Genomic DNA, 7,601 nt, shown 5'->3' on the forward strand with positions numbered 1-7,601 from the left:
CCAAATCCTTCATAGTCATACAATGTACATACTGAAAACAATGTACAGAGTTATGGATCACCTTGGGAGCAGAATTCACGCAAGACTTTCCTGAAGTTTAGCTTTAAAATATACTCATTCCCCTCATTTGTAATTTTTAATACTCTCAGATTATCAATGAACTTTTGTTTTCTAGGCGATGTAGCTGGACACGGAGACAAGGTAATAATATTTGTCACTTCTATAATCTTGTCGATTATTTTATTGTTCATTACTTTCATTTGTCACCTTAATCATGTTTAACACGCAATTTAACATTAGTGAACTGCTACATTTTCTACTTCAGTTGAGGTTGGAAGGTTGTGATATTTAAGTTACAATGACAAAAAATAGATTTTAAAATGTATGAGGGCATTTGGTCTAGTGGTATGATTCTCGCTTTGGGTGCGAGAGGTCCCGAGTTCGATTCTCGGAATGCCCCCTTTTGCAATTAGATGAATTTACCGGGAGCAATTTTTTTACACAAAATGTATTTTGCTAACGTTTGGCCATAAATTTGAGGAGTAGATTTTAAAATTTTATTTTCAAATACTTTTTTGTCCATAAATTAATGCAATTATAAAACTTATTTTTTTTTTACTTTTATTAGAGAAGTTATTTTTCTGATTTTTAAAGATTCAGGAAAAAAAATACCAACCTATAACGACTCGAACCTTCGTTAATTTCGATTAAAAAGAAATCACAAGAATCTGGCTTGACTGGGTCCTACTATCCTGCCAGAGCGGGATGGTCCTGCTTCGGCGCCGCCGCCAGAGAAGGAGGTCGTGAGACAGAACTTAAGTGGCGAATTTCTTATTTTACCCACTTCTCCCAAGTGTGAGTTAGAGGGGAGGGTTTCTGCAAAACCCTCCAAAAAAGTTGCTCTTGAATGAAGAAGAAGAAGAGGAGAGGGAATCTCGGCTTTTGGAAGGATTCAACCCATGGAATTCAATCTGATCTTGCCCGTGGAACATCTGGAACCAATGATTTCAGCAGTGTTATCTCTCCGCGAATACTTGTCGTTTACTGTATAAAATTATTCGAATACAGCCCAGGCATATGTTTATTAATGAAATTAGTGAGTGAACCAACTGAAACATTGGAGAAGCACTCTAGAGAAAAAGGATTTTAGTATTAGAAGTAATACAGAATATATGTATTCTAGATTTAGCCACCCAAAACAAGAATGACATTGAGATAAGATTAGACGGGTTTGATACCTAAATTTAGACAATTCAGATATCCAAACTCAGTATTTTGGGGGAACGGTATGACAGATCATGAGACAACAAATAAGATAGAATGGCTAAAATAGAAGAGGTAGGCCGAAGAAATATTGCGGAGATAGAAACCTTTTTCTTCTAATTTTGATCTCCAATAAATTACTTCAGAAAAGAATGCTTAAGGAAGCTCCTCCAAATCAACATATAGTCAGTGACCTCTTCGTATTTAAGAGTTGTGTCAGCATTGTAACTTGTAGCATCAACTTCAAGCTCGCATCTTAGCTTAGTGATTAACTCTTTGGTGGCTAAGTTAGTCTTAATTGCCTTTTGGCTCTTCCATAAGTTATCTTTTTCGGTCTATAGGATGGTTTTTTATATTAGTTTGTTGTCCTTATCTACTTCATTGTTAGAGATCCTCAGGTGTTACAGATCCTCAACAGGCACATCGTTGAATATCATTATTTTTCAACTATTTGGTGAGTCCTTCTTGTATTCGGAGGAACTCTTTATCCTTTTATTATTGTTGAGTATTATGTTTCTTTTGAGGTAGCCATGGTCATGTCATCGGCACCGTCTGATAGTGTTAGATGCTTCATAGACACAGTTTGATGATTTAATTGGAGTAGTTCTCTTTTGAAACTACTTCTTCTAAGTATTATTTCTTTCATTTAATGTTGATGATGGAGAGTCCACATAAGTATTCTTATTTTCACTTAAGTCTTTCGCTGATGAACGAATGAGTGATGAGACCAAGTGATTCTCTCAGAGGCTAGAGATGGTTTTTGAGTGTCGGTCACGCCTAAGGTACCCTCTCAGGGCGTGACAAACACTTTAATTGATGCATATTATCACGAGAATGTACTTGGGCACAGGGTTGGCGGAACTTTCTCTACACATGCAATGGATAACATACTGAAGGAGCTATAATCAAAATTTCCTGATAAAGTTATTAACAAGGAGAAAATTAACAAGGGAAAAATTCACAATCGAATGAAAATAATTAAGAGGCACTTCACCAAGTACTATGACATATTCCAGATAGGGGGTGAGCGGATTTGCATGGAATCCCATCACAAATATGTTGATTGCTGAACCTGAAGTATGGGATCAGTTAATTCAGGTAAATTTATGTTTATTGATTTATTTTTTATTTTTACTGTAGTTTCTGGATATGTGATTATATATATATATATATATATATATATATATATATATATAGGCTAAGCTTGCAGCTACAGAATTGAAGACCAAGCCATGTCGAAATTATGAAAAGCTGATGATGCTATATGGAAAGGATAGAGCCACTGGAAAGCAGGCTGAGACTAGCCTAGATATGTTAGAAAGGAGTACTCATAGAAATCTGAAAAAATCAAATATTGATTCATTAACTATTGATGAGGTAGATGAAATGACTTATACTAATGTTACTTCTTTGGAAAATATTAAGGAATATGGACAAGATGAGCAAAGTGAAGCAACTGATTATGCATCTGCACCTAATGTCTATCCAGAAGCACCATCTCCTATCAGAAATAAAAAATCTAAACATGATCATCTTGAAATCATGGTTGACATGTTAAGACGTGGAATGGACAAGTTCGCTAATACTATTAGTGGACTTTCATCCGCTCTACCTATTTCTGAGAGTGAGATATAAAATATGTTGGAGGAGATGAATTTGGAATATCGTGTGACTAGAAAACCTTATATATTTTTTTGCCGAAATGCAAGTGCATGTCGTACTCTGATAGGATGCCCGAAAGAAGCCCGCAAAGCTCTTTTATTAGAAATGATGCAAGAAGATAATTAAGTTTAGAGTAATTTATTTAAATTTCAAGTATTGCTTCTTTTATGAACAATTTGAATATCTTCTTAGTGGGACTTATTCTGTTATGCCTTTTTAGTTAATACAATATTGTCCTTTTAATGAATTTGTATTGACTTATGATCTTTATTTTTTGTGCTTCTTCTTGGAGAAATTCAATGATTTCACAGTGAAAGAGAAGAAGATAGTGTTTTTATCTTCGTCTTGAATTTTATTCTAACTGAATACCGTCGTCAACCTTGTGAAGTTAATTTCCCTTGATAGTATGAATAATTTTTTTAATTTATATAAGTAAAAGTAGGAAATTTTTGTTAGTAAAAGTAGGAAATTTTCGTTAGTTTCCTGATACTAGGACTGACACAAAATAATACTAGTCGTAGGAGGTGGTGAGATTCCAATTCACCCACAAAAAAAACAACTATAGCACAAAAATAGCAGTAAAATATTACTAGTTGCCCAATATGTTTATCCTATTTTTTAGTCCTTTCTTTACCTACCAAGTTTCTGTAAAATTTACTCCTCTATAAACAAAAATAAAAAATTATAGCACAAAAATAACAGTAGAATAAAGATAGGTTTTACTTTAGTTTTTGTACAATTATTTCTAATCAAAAAATTGATGATAATTTGAACTATGAAGAGGTTTCGGTTAAAATCCTAGACCGACATGTCAAGCGATTGAGGAAAAAGGAAGTTCCATTGCGTCGAAGTCCTTTGGAGAAATCAACAAATTGAAAGCGCTACATGGGAAGTGGAAACGGATATAATAAAACGTTACCCTCATATTTTTCACTATACTAAAGCCTAAGGCACTAAGTTATCCATGCTCAAGTGTTTAAGGTTCCTATGTTTCAGTTTTCTTAAGTCCTCATATGCATGCATGTTCATGAAGTTAAATTTTAAAGTCAGGTTTTATGCTTAGTTTAAAGATCTTATGTTTTATGCATTGCAATCTTCATTTTGCTCATGTTGAGTTGCTAGTCATCGTGTCATGTCCCCTTCTATGCTAATGATTCTCATTAGAGTATGAATGTTCCCAAGGGAAGATATTGTAACACCCCAAATATTTCTACACCAAGACCCGAACCATTCTCCATATGTGTATAAGATCGAACTCGATGACTTCTACTTATATAGATGAGTTAGATCAATTCCTAAGTATTTGAAGTGTATTAGATGTGTTTTAGGGTCATAAGAGATCTCTAACACCAAGCCAAGTCCAAAGAATTTTCATCGGCTGAGTTTTCGTATGAGTCCGAAATAGGGTCAAATTCAAATGCCCATATCTCCTATTATATAACGAATTAGGTATTCCATGACTTATCACATTAAAGGTCTTTGAGTCCTTTTTCCAACGCCACCAAGTTTGCATCATTCAGAGTTTGGAGTAAATAGTTATGACCATTTTACTATAGACTATCACTACAGCGATTTCAGGCCTGGCGCTGGAGTGGCGCCCGGCGCCACTATAGTAAATATAGATATATAAAGTGTATAGTTAAGTAATTTTTACTTCACATTTTAAAGGTGAATCCCCAACTGGGCCTGTCTTATTTCCTTCTTATAAGGCCCTATTGTTGTTGCCAACGCCACCTGTGGATCCACAAACAAAGCCCAGCTACGAATAAGCACCTTGTTAGCGACGTAAATATATTTAAAAACTACCAATATAAAGAAGACGTTCAAATTACCTGAATAATAGGTAGAGAAGGTGCATCCAAGTCATTTCGCGCATCAGTGAAGAATTTCTTCAATCTTGATTTATACAATTTGGCATCCTCAAGATTTAGAGTGTCGCTCTCTCCTTGATACCAAAGAAGGGCTCTTAGTGTCCCACCACCTTGTAACGCGGCCCGAGTCCTATTCAACATCTGATTATAATAAAATGAACCTTGAGACCATAGGCTAATATTTGTGGAACCAACAGCACATGGCACCAAACTAATGACACCAATTTTTGGATCATTTTTCAGAACAAAATTAGTAAATGGCATGCCAGGACCAATTCCACAAATTGTATAGAAATCAATGTCTTGATGAATTGGTTCTTTAGCTTCTTCCCATGAAAGTCCTTTTGTTAGTCTTAGAATTGATGAATTGGACTGACATTCAGGTGGGATATACCAATCAAATATGTTGTTTACTACACCTCCTCTGCCAGACATGTTGCTTTGACCTGCTAAAATGAATATTCTTTTGTTGCCATTTGATGTTGGTGTGTCTTCAGGGCTGACACAAAAGGGATGTGCCAAAAGAACCAAGAAAATATAGGGCAAGACCATATTTTTCTTGGTGATGTATTGTGGCTAAAATTGAATGAGAGCCAAATGAGACTTGTTGGAATTGAGTATTTAAGTTTGACAGAGAGATATAGGAAGAAAAAATATGTAAACATTAGGTAATTAAGTTAAATTGTGACCATTATATATATCGGATCAGATTTTGAAAATCTGTTCTTTAAATACTTTCAAGTTCTCAAAAACTGGCTTTTAAATATTTGAGTATGGCTTAATAGAGGAGTAATTTTACAAAAAGTATACTCCTATGATAATGTTATTGTTGTTATAGATAGAATGTTGCTATACAGAAGTAAATATAACATGAAAAATCGATCCTGAGAAAAAAAATTGACTATTGTAATAAAATATTATTATAATGAATGATTATTATAACGAGGTTTAACGGTATCCAATTTGGGACCTTTATATAACTCAATATTTGTTGTTAAAAAAAAAGAGTATTTATCTATATTTTCAACAATATGATTGGATTTGGAGCATATGAGTGGCGAAAGTCAGATATGAGGTTTGAAATTGGATTGTTTCTTGTTTTTCCCAAAACAAATTTATATATCTAATTAGCAAATAAATTAATTTTCTCATTAAATATGCAGTAAACCTTAATAACTTCTTGTAGTAATATTAACAACCTCATTTTTAAATATTTGATTCCGAGCCAAGATTTGATTCCGAGCCAAGTAGCAGGGCATGATCAATTTTATTGGGTGGAGAACTGCATTCGCTAGTAGAGCTTTCTACGAGTGCGTCCTAAGAGAGTACAAATGGCCAGTTGAATGGTCTTGTCCATTTAGTAGCCCAAATTAGCGTACCCCGTTAAACATGCAAGTATGATTTAGCTACTAAGCTTCAAAATAACCCATAAGCTTACTTCGAAGTAGGAGCTTGAACTCAAGTATACGAATGAGTCTTATATGAGTCTTATTAGATTTGTATGGAGGGGGGAAGAAGGGGGAAGGCTCCCTCCAAACCCCGTGAGTCCCTCTTTTTTTTATGATCATGGAGTCAATTTTCATGGATTTCGATTAATTTTATAACATTGGGTATATATCATTAATTATACATTTAGATATGATATATTTAACAATTATCGTGGTTAAAAATCTATAGGAGAAATTTTTGGAATATATATTATTAATGTCACGACTCAAAAACCGAGGTCATGATGGCATGCATCCCAACTCCATCCCGATGCGCAAGCCGTAAAATAAAAGCATACGAAACTCCTAAAAAGGAAGTCAGGCCACAATAAATACGATAAAAGGGCAACAACAACGAATAAATTTCTAAAACCTGATGGCATAAGTGTAAAGAGCATCTAAATACACAACTGGATGTGAATACACAGTTTAAGTCTCTGAATATAGAAAAGACTAAAACACTAGATGGACTAGCGGCGATCTGAATCCCAAGATCTCACCACTGATCCGAGAATAGTGTACCCGCTGGAATCAACTACCGCTGAACACCCTGGCTAGTATCTGCATCAAAAAGAGACACAAAAGTAGGGGTGAGTACAATCAACATTCAGTAGGTTTTAGCCGACTGAGTGTAAGGAATTAATCAAACCTACGAAATAAACTAAGAAACGCAGGAATTAATCAAACTTATAAAATAAACTAAGAAACTCTTTTACCTACATACAGAAAAGTCTCACTCCGGCATCGGTGTCGCCAATTTATATAGAATGGCGCGAATAAATTAATTCCATAATAAAAGCTCATAATCACAATTACCTAGATAATTCAAGTATTACAGATATCAATGCAATGCAATACAATATGATGATGCAATGATATGATGGTACGATGGAATCAAGACTATCGCACAGCCTGTCGTATACACCTGCCGAGCTGTGTTACCAAGCAGGACCCATGGGGGTCTCGCAGACCATATACCTCATCACAATCTCAATGTATCAACTACCTCACCACCCAACTTGTGGCCAAGGACTCATTATACTAATATCTCTTCCACTCACCACCTACTTGTGGTCAACAGATCACAATATATCCACTATCCTGCCACAAAATTGCCTCGATCAAGGACTCAAGATATAAGAGTTTAAAGATGTCACATTTTGTTTCTCAAAAAGAATTTCCACAGATCTCAACTTCCCAATGATCAATGATAAGATGAATGAGGATGAATGCATTCACATCATATAAGGCATGGAGGTAATTTACAACTCAACATGTAATACAAGGTTCAAAGTTTTCAAAACTTAACTTAAACATG

General features: G+C 34.8%; 1 non-coding gene and 1 pseudogene across 1 annotated transcript; one reads left to right on the forward strand and one right to left on the reverse strand.

Annotated features, from left to right (window-relative positions):
* Nucleotides 1-388: 388 nt before the first annotated feature.
* Nucleotides 389-460, forward strand: TRNAP-UGG (transfer RNA proline (anticodon UGG)). The gene has a single exon. It is a non-coding gene; the product is annotated as a tRNA-Pro (tRNA).
* A 4,115-nt stretch (nt 461-4,575) lies between these two features.
* Nucleotides 4,576-5,348, reverse strand: LOC129889962 (probable carbohydrate esterase At4g34215; annotated as a pseudogene).
* Nucleotides 5,349-7,601: the final 2,253 nt, after the last annotated feature.

The sequence above is a fragment of the Solanum dulcamara genome, chromosome 1 (assembly GCF_947179165.1).
Source record: "Solanum dulcamara chromosome 1, daSolDulc1.2, whole genome shotgun sequence".
Lineage (NCBI taxonomy): Eukaryota > Viridiplantae > Streptophyta > Magnoliopsida > Solanales > Solanaceae > Solanum > Solanum dulcamara.